The sequence below is a fragment of the Choristoneura fumiferana genome, chromosome 15 (assembly GCF_025370935.1).
Source record: "Choristoneura fumiferana chromosome 15, NRCan_CFum_1, whole genome shotgun sequence".
In the NCBI taxonomy this organism is placed as follows: Eukaryota; Metazoa; Arthropoda; class Insecta; order Lepidoptera; family Tortricidae; genus Choristoneura; species Choristoneura fumiferana.
The window spans coordinates 651,193-668,713 of record NC_133486.1 but is presented as its reverse complement, the minus strand read 5'-3'; positions in this window follow the sequence as shown (position 1 = coordinate 668,713).

Sequence of the window (17,521 nt, the reverse complement as noted above, 5' to 3'; positions counted from 1 at the left end):
GTAAGACTTACAATTGTGCCTTCAAGGTCCCTTATATGGTTGAGTAAAACTGATTGTAAATGTGAGATAAAACTGGTTATAAAAACAATGTAATTCACTGCACTGTGAGAACTGTTACCATTAGTGATCGAATAGGTATTAATGTCAAAATAATAAGATATTTTAGCGTCTTTATACGAGTAGTACGGCTGCTGAGCTGAGAATGAATTTTGACATAAAAACAAACTGCTGAATATGATAGTACAGTGGATATTCGAAAATTGAAATTTTGAATTGAATTTTTAAAACGAACCGGAGCATGAAATGAGTAAGAGGTAAAAAATCAACAAGGCTTGATCAGCCTTGTTACAGGTTTTTCTTGCTCCATGTTTCTTCATCCTGATTATTGGTGACGGTTTTCGTAAGCCTTTTATTAGGAATTTTGTTTATGACTTCATGTGTTATTGCAAAAAAAATCCTTCTTACCCTAAAAAAAATTCTTTTAAAACAAATTGAAAGAAATTGTTGGAACCATTATCCCACGGTTTTTTCGTTGTCCTGATATTATCTCTGGTATTATCACGTATAATCCTAACTCATATAGTCCCGTATGTCCTGTATCTCATATAGTAGATTATTCCGAGAAGAAAGTCCGCGGCCAGGGGCGTGAAATGTGAAATGCGTTACGTCAGACGCGAGATGCAACTGCAGTATCACCGGACATTATTTAACGCGCGATAGCTCTGGACACACGGTTACTACAGACAGACAACCTTACCACAAAACCTTTAGATGATTGATTGGTTCAGGTGTTACTCTAGACTGTCTGTTAACCGCCAACGGTCTTAGTAGCAGTCAGAAAATACGTTTTTGAGTGACATCTACTACCAAAAAAATAATTGTATGATTTAAATTCGGGTTTTATTCCGCGTACCTTGATTTTGGAGAAGCTCGATATTTCGGCACAGTGCATGCGCCACGATCACGAGACGACTGAAGAATTGCGGGTATGCTGGTATAACTGTCGCCAGCATACCCGCAATTCTCCAGTACGCAAGGTACTTGGAACAAAACCCGAACTTAAGTCATAAAATTAGTAATGACCGCGACAGTCTAAAAAAATAATAATTAAAGAAACCAAAAACGCGACAGCCTTAAAAAATAACAAACACACACACACAAACATAACGCCTGTATTCCCAAATGGGGTAGGCAGAGCACACGAAACGTTACCGCTTCGGAGCCACTTTTAGCAATTTTAGGTTTTAAATTAAAAAAAAAGAAAAAAAAACAATTCTAATAATCTAGACTAGAACTCTAACAATAATAATAATCAGAATCTGTTTATTTCTTAGAACATGGTACAAAAGATGGTCAAAGTACAATAAGTAAGTGCATCATACCGTCGTCATATTTTGCTTCTATTGGGGTATAAATGTTAGAATTTAAGTAACTTATTCCAAATCGTACCCAGCTCGCATTTAGAATGGGCTAATTATTATCCTACATTTGATACGCATATTATTGCTAAATAAAATATAAACCCTCCCCTGCAAATTTTGTTTTGCGGACGCCATTTTGAATACTATACCCTATGCTACTCCGATAGTTATGACAAATCTAATGATACCTTTGGGCTACAAAAAGAGCCAGCTGGGCTACTACGAAACTCGAAGTTCGTGTCGTGCGGTCCCTTTGACACTTATACTATTTAATACGAGAGCGAGAGGGAAACGACGGTCTGAAAACCAGACTAATTTTGGATTTACTGTAAAATTAGATTTTTTGTTGCTTTAAAACAAATAAATAGTTAGTTGATTGAGTTGGCGAACAAATAGCGACTTATACTTAATTATAATATTTATTAATTAATCAATTTACATTATTTTGTACAATTAAGTGTCGCTATTGCCATTGCAACTCTATTCTATTCTCTAATTGTGTTTGGACAGCTCATAAAAAGTACGTCAGTTGATTGGCGGTGTCAAACATCCCTATTGTATGTTATTCTACGAATTCTGTTCGGACGAAGTCGCGGCTGAATCTAACCTACTACAATTACCTACTTGTAACATGTACAACATACTATCGAACCGTGTTGTAAAGTCAAATTACACGCCATGTAATCTCATGTACAAGCCAGTAATTTAATGTGATGCCGTCGGAAGCGCCTGTAGGGACTTCGCTGTGCTGTTCAAATCAGCGAACGCAGCTGCATAATCAAGTTTGACATATTAAATAATATTGTAACGGATAAGTCACGTCTTAAATCGGGTTTAGCTCGACGTTTCGGGCTAATTCGTAGCCCTTCTTCCTAGGAGCAACGTGACTCGGCGGCTGCCGCAACACGCGCACTGCGCGCCACCGCTCTGCTCGCGCGACTTCCCGACGAAACCGACACCGGCGCACAACTACCCGGATTTTTACCGTCATTTTTATTCCGACTGGCAAATGTAGGGTAGCACACAACACTAACAACATCACTCTGTAAAGGCACGCTCATACCAACCGATGACGAAGCACGAGTAACTCGGGGGTATAGACCAACCATAATTTTTTTTGACGGCTTTTGAAGTCCTATAATTCTGATATTACACATTTATATGAAAATCTGAAAAACCACAGGCATAGATAATTACGTCTAGTCCATACTTGCAAAATGTCATCTATTTCTGTTTCCTAGTTTTCAAATGAGACCGGGACTACGTTTGTATGGAGAATGGAATGAAGAGACTTCTCTTAATCGGCATAATTTCTATATCCCTCAATTCAAGGACCACAGATTTCATGCGTTAACTGAATATTAGCGAACGCAATTGTACTACTGAACCCAAAGCTAGTAATACCGAGTTCTGTTTAAATAAGATTCACATTACCATACTAATTAGGAATCCGTCGTTTAATATGCAAAGTGTGAGATACGTATACGCAGCGTTGTTGTAGAAATTAAACTTTCTTGTTACTTATGTAAATTTCTTTGAAAAACACTAACGCGATCTCAAATGGGATTGTTCACGGTAGTTCCTTTGGCTGTTCCTTTCAAAAGAACTTTGCGGTTTTTTCGCACTAGTTCCTTCACAAGAGATGAAAGAAGAACTGCGTTTATTTTTTCGCCTTTGCACCTTTTGCAGTAGCACCTTCAGTTCCTGCAAAGGAACAAGGGCGAAAAAATGAACGCAGTTCTTCCTTCATCTCTGGTGTAGGAACTAATGCGAAAAAAAAACGCAACACTTCCTTCGAAGGAATAGCCAAAGGAACTACCGCGAATACTTAATCCCAAATTAGTTCTCCTTTATATAAGAAAATAAATGTAAGAGTATACTTACACCGTGTTATCATGATTTCCGATTACTTCGATATAGGCGGCTCAGTTCATTGATAGAGAAACGTGGTAATTAACTTTTTGGCTAAATCTAAAAATAGTTCATTACTGCAGAGGCCATGAAGTAAGGGATTGATGGACGAGTTTGGGTTAGACATTTTGGGATAAAACAAGTCCAGCAATCACCGTTCTGGCCGAGGATTGTATAGTGCTTTTCTCAAACAATGTAAGGAAATATTAATTTTAAAATAAGTACTAGGAAATCAGGTAAATAAAAGTTAATTTTCTGCCTTTAATATTTTTCAAACTGCCATTTGAACAAGCTATTCGAGCACTATGGTTAAACGCACAGAAATATAGTACCATGGACTTTTTCTTATTTTAATGTCGTAACTATGCTAACAGAGTCTATTAGTGGTAGGCTGTTTGGCATTTTTCCTTTTTCAGTTTAATCTTAGTAAGCATTTACAAAGTTATAGCAGCGCACAATAATGGATTTTTATACATTCCCTATTGGCCTTGAGTCAAGAAGTAATGTAGGGAACAATAAATGATAAACTTCATGTCTTCATTTCGTGACATTAACTCATACACATTTTCTCGGGCATGTTTTTTATACATAATATAGGTAGCTTCACAGTCATTGTAAAGGTAAATTTGTATAAATATGAGTGACATTAAAAGAACTGACTTCTTAAACCTTTTTTGCTAAATAAATTAAAAACACTTTGGTTACGGACTTTAAAACAATGACATAATAAATTCAGAGCAATAACACTGTTTCTCTGCGCATAATTAATTATCTTAATTCTTGATTACCTATCTGTTTAAAAGTACGCCCACTACTCACTAGTGCCTTGGAAAAATTACCTTCATTTGCCCTGTTATTGTTCCCATACAATTAACGGTAATAAAAAAAATAACACGTTGCATACGGTCGCCGTTGCCAACAGGCACTCTTCGTACAATAAAGCGTTTAAACGTGCCAGGGAACTCAGTGCTCTTGTCGTATGAGAGCTGTAGGAATGACTTTAGCATTTTCACATTAGATACCTCAGTCGCCTCCTACGACACCCACGGGAACAGACGGGTCCGTGCTATTCTGAGCAACAAAATGGTACGAAAAACACATACCTAGTTCTACAATCTACATAAAGTACAAAAGGAGCTGAAAGGGTTTCGGAATGACATATCTACTCCGTCTACTCGTACCTACATGAATAACTTTTGTTCCTATAATCTCACGATATCAGGGTGGTATATGAAACGCTAAGCCAAGTCATTTACCACGATGTAAATTTTAGTAAGCATCAATATTGTTTTTTACAGCTATTGCGGAATGCAGCGTCGATACAAACTGTGACACCGTGATGCGGTTTAACGACCATAAATAAGTTAGTAAATAATAATAAAAATTCCGGAATATTAATTCATCAGAAAGAATGGTTAACAAAATGTACGATAATTATAAAACTTGCACCAGTCTATGTGTGATTTCATTCATTATTCATTTTACTATTGGTAGTCATAACCGGATACTGAAAATCAGGTTGTACAGTGAAAAATAACCTTAAATTTGTCGGAAGATTGAAATCCGATTCGACAAGGCGGATCGGTCCGCCCCGGGCATTGGCAAAGTTACAAATTATATGCCAAGCGTGAAATTTATTAGCTGTAAGTATGAAATGAGATTAGAATTGCCTCGGGCCTATTCTTGAGTCCATTCTTTAAATCAAAGGGGCTTTTGTGTTTTTAAACAGTGACTTTGAAGCTACGAAGATACCTACTTAGGTGAAATTTAGACAGATAATTTAACTTCATTATACAAACTTTTTATTGCAATGTATGTTCGCGTCAAATCTTGCAAATTAATTTTGACCCACTTCCAGTAGCCGGATTGACTTGAAATTTGGCATACCTATTTAATATGATATAGGTACTTTGGTTGGCTATTACTTAGAATATATATAACACATCAAAAACCCGAGCTTAAACTTTCTTTTTTTCACACAAATATCAGCCCCGACCGGGGATCAAACCTAGGACCTCAAGCTATAATCAGATTGCCTAACCACTACTAACCAGTCGTCCGGAAACAAAACTCAAACGTACAAACGTCAAAGGCCTTTGAAACCGTGTCGCTACTTAGTTACTTGACGAGAACAAGTCGAGTACGACTAGGTAGCACTTGACCGATTTTTGCCAGGCGAGGCAAGTAACAAAGTGAGGCATTGCCAACTCATTAGAGCTCGACTGCATGCCAACTGGGAGCTAAGGTAGACGAATCCCAGTCATTTCGGCCTCTCAAGTAGATCGTGGGTTCAAATCCGGACTCGCATCTCTGACTTTTTCGAAATTTATGAGCGGTCATTTGAAATTTATAAAGAGCTTTACGGTGCGTTTCCAGCAATGATGTGCGAGGATCTGATGCAAAGAATATGTTTTTCATGAACCAATAGAAACGCTTCATTTATCTACTCGTATCCTCGCACAGCACATCTCTGGTGGAAACAGCTGATCAGAGCGAGGCGAGGTAAATGATGCATTTCTATTGGTTCATGAAAAACATATTCCCCGCATAACTGGCATTGATCACTTTTTTACAATGTGGTCTAATTCTAAAACCATTTCGAGGAATACGTTTATTGAATCATTTTATAACATTTTTGTAAAAAAATACTAATTGATCGTATATAACTAAACCGCGCCTGAGTCGCGCGAGCAGAGCGGCGGCGCGCAGTGCGCGTGTTGCAGCAGCCGCTGAGTCGCGTTGCTCCGAAGACGGAAGGGCTACGGATTAGCCCGAAACATGTCGAGCTAAACTCGATTTAAGACGTGAGTTATCCGGGTTATTATATGTAATATAACTAAACCGCCTAATTCTAACACTGCCGGGTGACAGAAGACACTACATTTTTTTAAATAATTGTGATGGGCAACGAAAAACGTAGTTTTTAACGCCGTGGCAACTATGGTTAGTTATAATTCCGGTAACTTCTAAATAGGGTAAAAAATAAATAAAACGCCACTTAAACCAAAATCCTTCAAATAATTGTCTTAAATTCGCCTATTTTATGAAAAAAAAATATGACTTAACTAGATAATGACCTACTCAGAAAATGACTTTTCTAGAACATGACCGACCAAGAAAATGATTTGCCTAGAACATGACCTACTCCGAAAATGACTTACCTAGAACATGGCCTACCAAGAAAATGACTTACCTAGAACATGACCTACCAAGAAAATGACTTACCTAGAACATGACCTACTTATAAAAGGACTAATCTAGAACATGACCTACTCATAAAAGGGCTAACCTAGAACATGACCTACTCATAAAAGGACTAACCTAGAACATGACCTACTCATAAAATGACTAACCTAGAACATGACCTACGTCAGCCAAAGGAAATTAACATTGTTTTTTGAGACCAATGCCAATTCTGGTGGAAACAGAGCCCTACGATGAAGGAAAACACCGTGAGCACAAACCTACGAAGCGATTCAATGGGATGTGTGAAGTACCCTATCTGAACTGAACCCGCGTGGAGATTACGGCCAAAGCTTCATTCTGGGCAAAAGGCTTGCGCCAAGCAGTGGCGTGTATTATACTCGTAGGCTGGGATGATGATTTCGGAAAACGGTGATAGTTCAAAATAAAATCAATTTTAAATACGTCCTAATTTCAAAGCCAGCAATAAACTTCTGGCAATACAAAACAATACAATACAATGACTCTATTGTACACCAGAAATAGTAAGCGATACAGAAAACAGGTACACAGAGAGAAAACTATTAGAAAACAAAAGCTGAATATAAGCTAAACGATACCCTAACCTAACCAACAAATAGTTGGAAAAGTTGGACATTGTCACTGCAAAGTTCGATATCTCAAAAACGGCTGAACCGATTTTGATAAAACATGTCCGAGAACTATCGCTAGAAAACCTGCTTTTAAATAATAAAAACCGCATTTAAATCGGTTCACCCGTTTAAAAGCTACGGTGCCACAGACAGACACACAGACACACATAGCGGTCAAACTTATAACACCCCTCTTTTTGCGTCGGGGGTTAAAAACTACAAAGTAATAACCTAACCAACATCATCATCATCCCAGCCTATATACGTCGTCTGCTGGGCACAGGCCTCCTCTCAGAACAAGAGGGCTTGGGCTATAGTTCCCACGCGGGCCCAGTGCGGATTGGGAACTTCACACGCACCATTGAATTGCTTCGCAGGTTTGTGCAGGTTTCCTCACGATGTTTTCCTTCACCGCAAAGCTCGTGCTAAACCTAACCAACACAAATTTGAAAACCCCCGACATTGTCACTTCAAAGTTCAATATCTCAAAAACGGCTGAACCGATTTTTGACCATATATGTCTAAAACCTATTGCTAGAGAACCAGCTTTTAAAAAAAAAAACTGCATTCAAATCGGTCTACCTGTTTAAGAGCTACGGTGCCACAGACAGACACACCATAGCGGCCAAACTAATAACACCCCTCTTTTTACGTCGGGGATAAATGTCGTCCAGGTTTTCTGCTACAGGCATTGACTCTAAAACACTGGCCGCATTACCTCTCTAAACTATTTATTCTTAATCTTTGCGAGACGTAAGTGCCAGCCAGCCCTGGAGTCGCCTAAAACAATAAACTATCCTTGTAAAATAATAATGGACAATATAACTCTGACTCCAGCTCTACGGTGTGGAAGGAAATCACTACAATTATCCAAGAAGGACATCACGCAGTTTCACTACCTATCCTCAACCAACTGTCGCGAACACTATATCAAGAGTGTAGCTTCTTAAAAGAAACTGAATAACCAATATCTCAGGAAATAATTTATCTCTTGAGAATAGCCAGATCCTTCGAGTTATTGAAAAACTCCAAACTAATATAACTGAATGTTTGAGAACTTGAAATCCAATTTTTCGATACGAAACGACCCGCTTTGGGTTTTATAATAAGTCCTATTCCGAACTGGACCGAGTTATGAGAGAAAACTAAAAAAGTTAATAACAATCGTAGATGAGATCTTTTGGCTCAGGTTGTTGGATGAATTAGGAGAGGATAAAACGACTTCGATATTTTTAATTAAAATAAATTAATACCTATAAATATCATGGGACACTTGACACCAATTGACCTAGTCCCAAACTAAGCAAAGCTTTTACTATGGATACTAGGCAACGGAGAAACAACGTGCAGCATGGAACATGCTTCTTTAGATAAATACATACCTACTTAAATACATATTATATCGTATTATATAGTAATATCTGACCTAGAACCTCAAGCTTCAGGTTCTCTAACCACTTGGCCATCCGGTCGTCAAAATTGACTAAATATATAGACTTGACTTTACTCATAGCTTTGTACGCATAAACCATTGGAATGAAAAAAAAAGAAAGCAGTTATTCGTGACAACAACGTGGGACAAAAATGAAACAAAAAAAATGCGCGTGTCACAAAATGGTTCCGAATCAGCCAACTGCCAGTCTTGCGAACGGCGCTGATCATCCTTTGGGACCATTAGGTCATCATACAGTGAACAACATCATGTCATCATCAGTGATCATGGAACAAATTTGGTGTAAATCCCCCCTACCTGACCAAGCCCCAAACAACGCAAAGCTTGTAACATGGTTGCTAGACAACGGACATACCTTTATAGATAAGAAAAAAAGATCATTAGATCAGACAGTTTAATTTAAATTCCGGGATTTATCTAAATTCCCACGGGCGGTTGAAATTACGAGATTTTATCCATCATCATCATCATCTCAGCCGTAGGACGTCCACTGTTGGATATAGGCCTCCCCCCATAGACCTCCAGTTGCTTCGGTTGAAAAAAAAAGGCTTGCATCCACCGTGAACCCGCGGCTTTTTTAACCAGGTACGAGATTTTATGCCGATCCTATAAAATTCATTCATTCATTCATTCATCCCAGCCTATATACGTCCCACTGCTGGGCACAGGCCTCCTCTCAGAACAAGAGGGCTTGGGCCATAGTTCCCACGCGGGCCCAGTGCGGATTGGGAACTTCGCACGCACCATTGAATCGCTTCGCAGGTTTGTGCAGGTTTCCTACGATGTTTTCCTTCGCCGCAAAGCTCGTGGTAAATTTCAAATGTAATTCCGCACATGAATTTCGAAAAACTCAGAAAATCCTATAAAATATCAAGATTAAAAGTAATTATGGGACCAAAAATTCCCAAACTACAGTCACAACTCAAAAAATTACGTTTCGTTTGGCCTCACCCTTAAAGCTTCCTTTTGTGTAAGAACAAGAATTTACGACGTGATCCTATAGGTACAGATTTTATCAAAACAGAACTACAACCTATTGTAGTCATTTAAATTAGGTGCATTTTAATTCTGTTTGAAAAAGATTCAGACGGTATTAACCACTCTCTATCACATCCCGAGTACCAGATGTCATATTTACATTAAAAGTTATAAAATTTCTTTTTTTTTTTATGAACAGCCGCTGCCGAGAATATTTTACCTTCTCATAATCAAGCCGACTAGCGAGTTGAGAAAAAGTCGATTATTGGACCGATTTTAATAAAACTTTCGCCGGACTTCGGGGGCAGGGATAGAGACGGAAAAGTAATTTTCTCTCGTGTTTAAGAAACGATTAAAAATAAATGGGGTGTTCGCCATCATCATCATCATCAGCTAAGACGTCCACTGTTGAATAAAGGCCTCCCTTAGAACGCCACGATGATCTTTAGGTTGCCGGTTGAGGTTTTAGGTTCCCGGCAATTTGTATGGGAACACCTTTTTAATGACTAAGTATATTTTACGTCCGATCCCACGTCACCATTCCGTTCCGTTACGTCGTCTCCATTTCTTCCGTGAATGTCGTAAGATGCGACTGAGGATATAGGTTATGGTATACCGTAGGCGACAGGCTAGCTACCTGTCACTATTGTACCGTTTTTGTCAAACTTAAAACCTAAAATTGCTAAAAGTGGCTCCGAAGCGGTAACGTTTCGTGTGCTCTGCCTACCCCATTTGGGAATACAGGCGTGATGTTTTGTGTGTATATTTTAACGACATGTTTCACCACTCGTCGACTAACTTAAAGTGTCAGATAAAAGTAATGCCGTCTTTGTTTATTCGGACAAAACAAACAGAGACGGCATCACTGATATCCGTCACTTAAAGTTAGTCGATAATGAAACTGACCCTTAGTATTATAATACTTGGTCATATGTCATATGCCTATAGCAGTCATGGTCATATCAGATGATGACGTACGGAACCCTAAAAATACTAGAGCAAAGAAACTTCTGCAAGGAAGTAGGTATAAGGAGATAATAATTTGTAGGAGCTATTGGAAAACTTATTGGCAAGTATCGAAGTTATATTGGGAGCGTTTATTTCCGCCGTTCATTTTATCTAGTGAGGTTTAACAGGATAATATAGTTCCAAAGTTAGCTTATACATTAATAGTAAGCTGCTTCTTGCAACTTTCTTTTTACAATTTTTTTTCATTTATTGAATCAGGCGTAACTTTGCACTATAAAAACAATACTTTGCTCAAATGCGACGTTATGGTAGCTAGGTTCGTCTATTTAAAAAAATATTAATGTGCAACTATCACCATCATATTATACTGACATGTTTCGAACTCAACCAGAGTTCATCTTCAGAGCAACAACTGTTCAAACATGCTACCAGACGATAGATTTTTATTCACCTTTATTTACTTGCAATATTCGTTGGTAATTTAATTTGTCTTCAAACTTTTCGTTTCCTCTTGAACTTCGTGAAACTCAGAGCGAGCCTGGGTTTGAACCCACGCTTCTGCTTGAGAGGCAATAGTTCAAACCACTAAGGTCACCAGCTCATTTACCAAGATGGAATCTTTTAATAATCAATCCATCGTTTCCAAAATTCCTTTTCCTTGGCAAAAGAATTGGATGTCAAAACGACATTAGCACCAGAAAGTCCACAGGAGATAAGAACCCTAAAATTTACTGGTATCAAATTTGACTGCTCAGAAGGTCCAAAAGAGCATTCAGGCTAAAATATTTCACTGCAGCTAAATGAAAACGTGTGAAATTGCATTAATAAAGCTCGTAAGAATAAATGCATTTTTATGTAAACGGTCCCGACCCGAGCGAGAAATTTTAATGAAACCAACCCATCTCGGGTGTCAAAGAATTAAATTTACAAAAGGTGTGATAATATTGAAGAAACCTGTCTTCACTTGATCGTAGAATTTACCAACAAAGTCGAATTTCTCAAGATTAAGACAGCAATCATTATCATCATCATCATCATCCCAGCCTATATACGTCCCACTCCTGGGCACAGGCATCCTCACAGAACAACTCCCACGCGCGCCCAGTTCGGATTGGGAATTAACACACACCATTGAATTGCTTCGCAGGTTCGCGCAGGTTTTCTAACGATGTTTTCCTTCACCGTAAAGCTCGTGGTACATTTCAAATGTAATTTCGCACATGAATTTCGAAAAACTCAGAGAGGCGAGCCGGCGTTGGAACCCACGATCCTCTGCTTGAGAGGCCATAGGTCAAACCACTAGGCCAAGACAGCAATAATAGTCCAAAATTAATTATTATTAAGTATTAAGAAAAAACCGGATTAGTGCAAGTTGAACACGCGCACCGAGGGTTCCATACAAATTTGTAGGTGTCTATAAATATTAAATGTAGGCAGAGCCGAGCCTCTCCTCTAAGCAAAACGTACGCAGTGAGAGATAATTTTAAAGGTCATTTTCAGTATTTTATTTATTTATATATTGCATACATGTAACATAAGCTCTTAAAGTTAACATGAACCCTGGTAGGGTATAGCATTTGTTGTTATAATTGTTATTATCTATGTATTTACTATTTTAAAATCTTTTCTTTTTAAACCCCGACGCAAAAAGATGGATTTGATTTGACCGCTATCTGTGTCTGTGTGTGTGTCTCTCTGTTTGTGGCACCGTAGCTCTTAAACGGATGAACCGATTTGAATGCGGTTTTTATTTGAAAGCAGGGTTTCTAGCGATAGTTCTTAGACATGTTTTATCAAAATCGGCTCAGCCGTTTTTGAGATATTGAACTTTGAAGTGACAAAGTCGGGGGTTTTCCAACTTTACTATGGTTAGGTTATTATTGGTTGTGCTTTTAAGAGCTACCATCATACTAAATTTCAAGTTCCTAGGAAAAACCAGATAAAATAAATGGTTCTCTGCCATTTCCCAACTTACGATTCCCAACTGTTTCACTTGCCAAACTGTTTCATTTCCCAACTCTGGTTTTTTATGAAACCATGTTTTTTTCGGAACCTTCATAAAACAACCCTAACCTAACCTACTGTGTTTTATAAAAGCATAAGAAAATAAACTGAGAAAAAAATTTGGTTTCACAGAAAATTGTGAGTTGGGAATTGAAACGGTTGGGAAATGAAACATTTGACTAACAATAATTCTGCGAAAAGGCAGCACCCGAAAAATAAATACCCGGATCTACCTAAAATTAGGTAGATGGGTCAATGAACTTTTTTACCGACACTAATCTGTCCGCGATATTTTTCAAACAATTGCAGATTTTTGTAAGTACTCGTTCTTAAACATGTTTTTTCTGTAATTTAATAGATGGTGTACATAAATACATGCCATCATACGTAAGTTCAACCTATTAAACCGTGAAATATCTTGTTGGAAGTACGATCTTTTGGTAACGCCAGAGACAATTTTGGTAACGCAGGAGACGTTCAAAGTGTCGGTAAAATAGTTAATTGTCCCTGATATGACAACGTGCGTTCGGCGTCGAACTAGCGAGCCTCCAAATGCTTGCGCCTTTTACAAATTGTGAGCAAAATGTTTACTGTGTGAAAAGGTACCTGAATAAAAGTAATGCCGTCTTTGATTATTCGGACAAAACAAACAGAGACGGCATCACTGATATCCGTCACTTAAAGTTAGTCGATTCCTGAACTTTAATTCTGTGGTATAAAAGTACACTGTTGCAGATAATTAACTACGGGTGATTTTAATAGAAAATTAACTGATGCCACGTCATAATGTTGACGCCGGTTTTGTAGTAGTTATAATGGAAGTTATTTCAAACCGATCGACCGACCGCTCGTATTACAATACGAGCAAAAAATTATAACATAGATCGTCCTCGTCAAACTGAATAACATTAGTTCAGCGACTTTTAAAAATAATGGAGTCTTTGATTTTCCTTTTTACATACAAATTAAATACTGCTATCAATGTACGCCATCCTAGAACACTACTGACGTCGCCTGTCACGCTACAAACATCAAGCATTTTGCTTTACATTGCTTCTTCGAACAAACTTAAAAGTGTAATAAAAATAAAAAAATAAAAATTATTTTTAAAAGTCGCTGAACTAATTTTGTTCACTTTGAGGAGAATACAAGCCACACCCGGTATATATTCATCTGTAAAGTAAGAGAGATATAGATATAAATACATACATTATTATGGTCACACGGCGGGTGTGGGCATGGGGAACAGATGGCGGTGGGGCCGAAAAGTTCTCGAATGGAGATCGCTGATTGGCAAGTAAAGTGTAGGACGTCCACCAGCGAGACGAACGGACAACCTGTTTAAAGCCGCGGGTTCACGGTGAATGCAGGCTGCTTCCAACCGAAGCAACTGGAAGTATATGGAGGAGGCCTATGTCCAACAGCTGATGTGATGATGATGATGAAGATGATGACGATTAGTTACGGGATGAAGACTGGTTATCTTTAATGAGTTCCCGATATTTGGACGCAGTTGAAGCATGCACAATAAAGCCGCGGTGACTTAATACACATGGCCACTCAAGCAGAGGATTCTCTCAAGAGGAGGAGAGTGTGGGGTTGTTCATATAGTCTGGTAACCCGCACTCGTTGTCGCGAACTGTCGCGAGAACATCAAAACTGTAAGTAGAGACACATCTTAATAAATTTGTGTGCTAGTAACCCTACTGAGGGATGCTAATGTTGGTACGATTGCAGGAGAATAAAATGAATAGAAGAAATAATCAGCTTGACGAGGAGGGTGAGTTTTTGAAGTGCCTGGAAAGTCCGGCTGAATTTCAACACCTGCAGTTCAGTGAGTAATGCCTCATTGAAAATATGAATGGGCAGTCGGAAGACAAAGCATATAAGTAAAGTTGAATGAAAGCAACCGAAATGGCACAGAATATTGAAACACGAATTGAATGTAAAATTGAGCTCGAAGTGCCAGGCTATTGGTGGCTTGGGATGGACTATAAGGGGAGTTGGGAGGTCCTCCGAAGGAACCTGAGGGTTCCGTTGCTGAAAGGAATGTGAGTACTTTAAAGGTATACATTCCTAGTTGAAAGTAAGATGCTTTGTTTACTGATATACCTGAAATCTAGACTATTCTAGACTAAATACTTTGTCGCTATAAATTTTACTGTGAACCTAGGATTACTCCGCGACACTCGTCCTGTGTGATTCGCCCTTTTGGAAGATAATTATGAACATAAACCACATCTCCAATGCAGGTCGACTATTTCATTTGGACGTTTCCCTGAATGTTTCGCACTGCGGACCAATTTTGCAGAACTGAATTTTCAGTCAATAACTCAGGAGAAAAGATTTTCGCAACACCAGGGCTACAAAAGAGCTCAAACACAGAAATACCTGAACAACCAAATACGAAATATCTGATATAGCTTAGCAATAAGCAGCGGGGGCACTAGATGGATAAATCGCTCGTCAGACGGTTGTAGTAATTACAGGTCAAGCATATTTTAATATATGGCATACAATAAGATACAGAAAAAAATCCTAGATAACAGTTTTAAATTTTGTTTTACGTAGATATAGAAAATTGTAAGATTTCAGTCATTAAATTTGTGTTTTAATTTTTTGAGTGAGTTAAAACATTACACAACACAAAATTGTCAAAGGTGCGTTAAAAAAAATTATAGTATATAATTATTGTTTTTGTAGGACTTTTTATGTCTAAAAGAAAAACGCGCACAATTATTTTATCTGTATATATTTTTTGACGATTCGATTGATTAACAGTCAATAACGTGAATTCTTTAAAAATTATTTGTGTGATTGTTTGATTTCTATACTTTTTTCATATGCGGTGGCACAGAGTAGGTTAGAAAAAGAAAAAACGGTCGCGGCTTTTGCGAAATTTATTAAAATCTGTCTACCGTGTAGTGTAGGCACTTATTCTAGAAATATAACAATAACAGCATTGTTTCACATTGCAACTATTTCCATCTCCATTTCAATGCTTCAAAAGTCCTTACCGAGGACACGTTTTTGCCGCAAAGCAAACTAACTTCCACCCTACTATTCTGTGCTTCAGCAAAATATTCGCAGAAAGGAAATAGAACTGTCCTGTCAATCGATTCCTTCCGGGATTCACGGAAACGATTCCCCGGAGCCGAAGCAGCCGTGTGTACTGTTTTTAAATAGAATCCGTGATGGATTTGTGGTAATAAACTGCGGCAAAAATAACTGGTGTAAAGCCTCATTTACATAGACTGCGTATCCACTAGGGATGTGCGAGGACGCGTTGCGAGGAATAAGTTTTACTTTACATGAACCAATAGAAACGCTTCAGATATCCTCGCTCCGCTGAGCTGTTTCCACTAGAGTTGTGCCAAGTCTCTCCGTTATACCGTTGTACCGCTGCGTCGCTACAACCTCATCGCCTCCCCGTGATGATGGAGTATCTGGTGGCAGATTTCCCCCGGGCAAAAAAAGAGTCTTGTGGAAACGCAGATGATGCAAGAAACCTTGTTTGGCAACCTTCATTTCGCAACTTTTCATTTCGCAACTGCTTAAAATTTCTGAAACTGCAAATAATTCAGGATTTTTATAAAACGAACCTAACCTAACTTAAAGGGAACACGATATCCCTGAAATAAATCCTGGAATATTTACAGTTTTAGAGTTTACGAAATGAAAAGTTGCGAAATGAATCAGGTTGCCAAACGTTACTTGCGAAAAGAATGGATACCACCGGATGCATTGGCAGGCCTCCCACTAGGTGGAATGACGTCATCGCGTGATTGCAGGCAACCGGTGGATAAGGCCTCCCCTTAGAACACCACAATAAACTTGTTCAACAGTGGAAATCTTCCAGCTGATGCTGATGATGATGTAAAATAAATTAGATGACAAGATTTCCAATGGTAAGTATATTGGTGAGTAGATTTTTTTTGTTAAAAACTTCATTTTGAATGCAAACTTTTTTTGTGGACTGTACATTTTAATGAATTTGCTTGTATTGTCATTCTAACCCTACATTTCTGTACCAAATTTCAAGTCAATGCTGGACCACCAGAATTGTATTAATTTAAAGTCTATCAGACCACTGTACTTACATACATACATACATAAACTGCAAGTTAAATGAAAGCTTGTAAAAGCTAAATAACACAGTGTGTAGGATTGTTAACTAAAAATTGAAAATACTTCAATTTAAAAATTTAAAAGTCAAGTTAACAATTTTTAAACCCCTTTGAAAAGCTTTTACGTGAAACATCGTTTGCATAACCGCTTGGAAACTGAACTTTTACAATTTAAAATGTTACTTTATGTTTTATTCATTCAAAATCTTCAGTTAACCACTTCTTTAAGTGCAATATTAGAACTTGGATTTCAGTAGACCTTTAGCATCCAACTTTGACGTATGTTAGTATCCTTTGAGATCTCAGTTGTGATCAAAGTTTCTGTAAAAAAATAGTCTTAAGCGAAATAACTTAGAGAACTTTTTAACCGAATTTTAAGTGATGTAAGACAACAGATCACGATGTAATTTTTGGACATAATAAGTACTTAACCCAACTAACAAAAAGTTGGAAAACCCCCGACTTTGTCAAAGTTAAAAGTCTCAAAAACGGCTAAACCGATTTCGATGAAACATGTCTATGAACCATCGCTAGAAAACCTTTTTTAAATAAAGAAACGCATTCAAATCGGTCCATCCGTTTAAGAGCTACGGTGCCATGGATAGACACGCATAGCGGTCAACCTTACAATAGTCGTTGGATGAACATTTAAGGTCTGTTTCACCACTCATGGATATATTATTTGACAGATAAATGTGATGCCATCTTCGTACTACTCGGACAAAACAAACAGAGACGGCATCACAGATATCTTTATTTTTTTTTATATTCGACTGGATGGCAAACGAGCAAGTGGGTCTCCTGATGGTAAGAGATCACCAC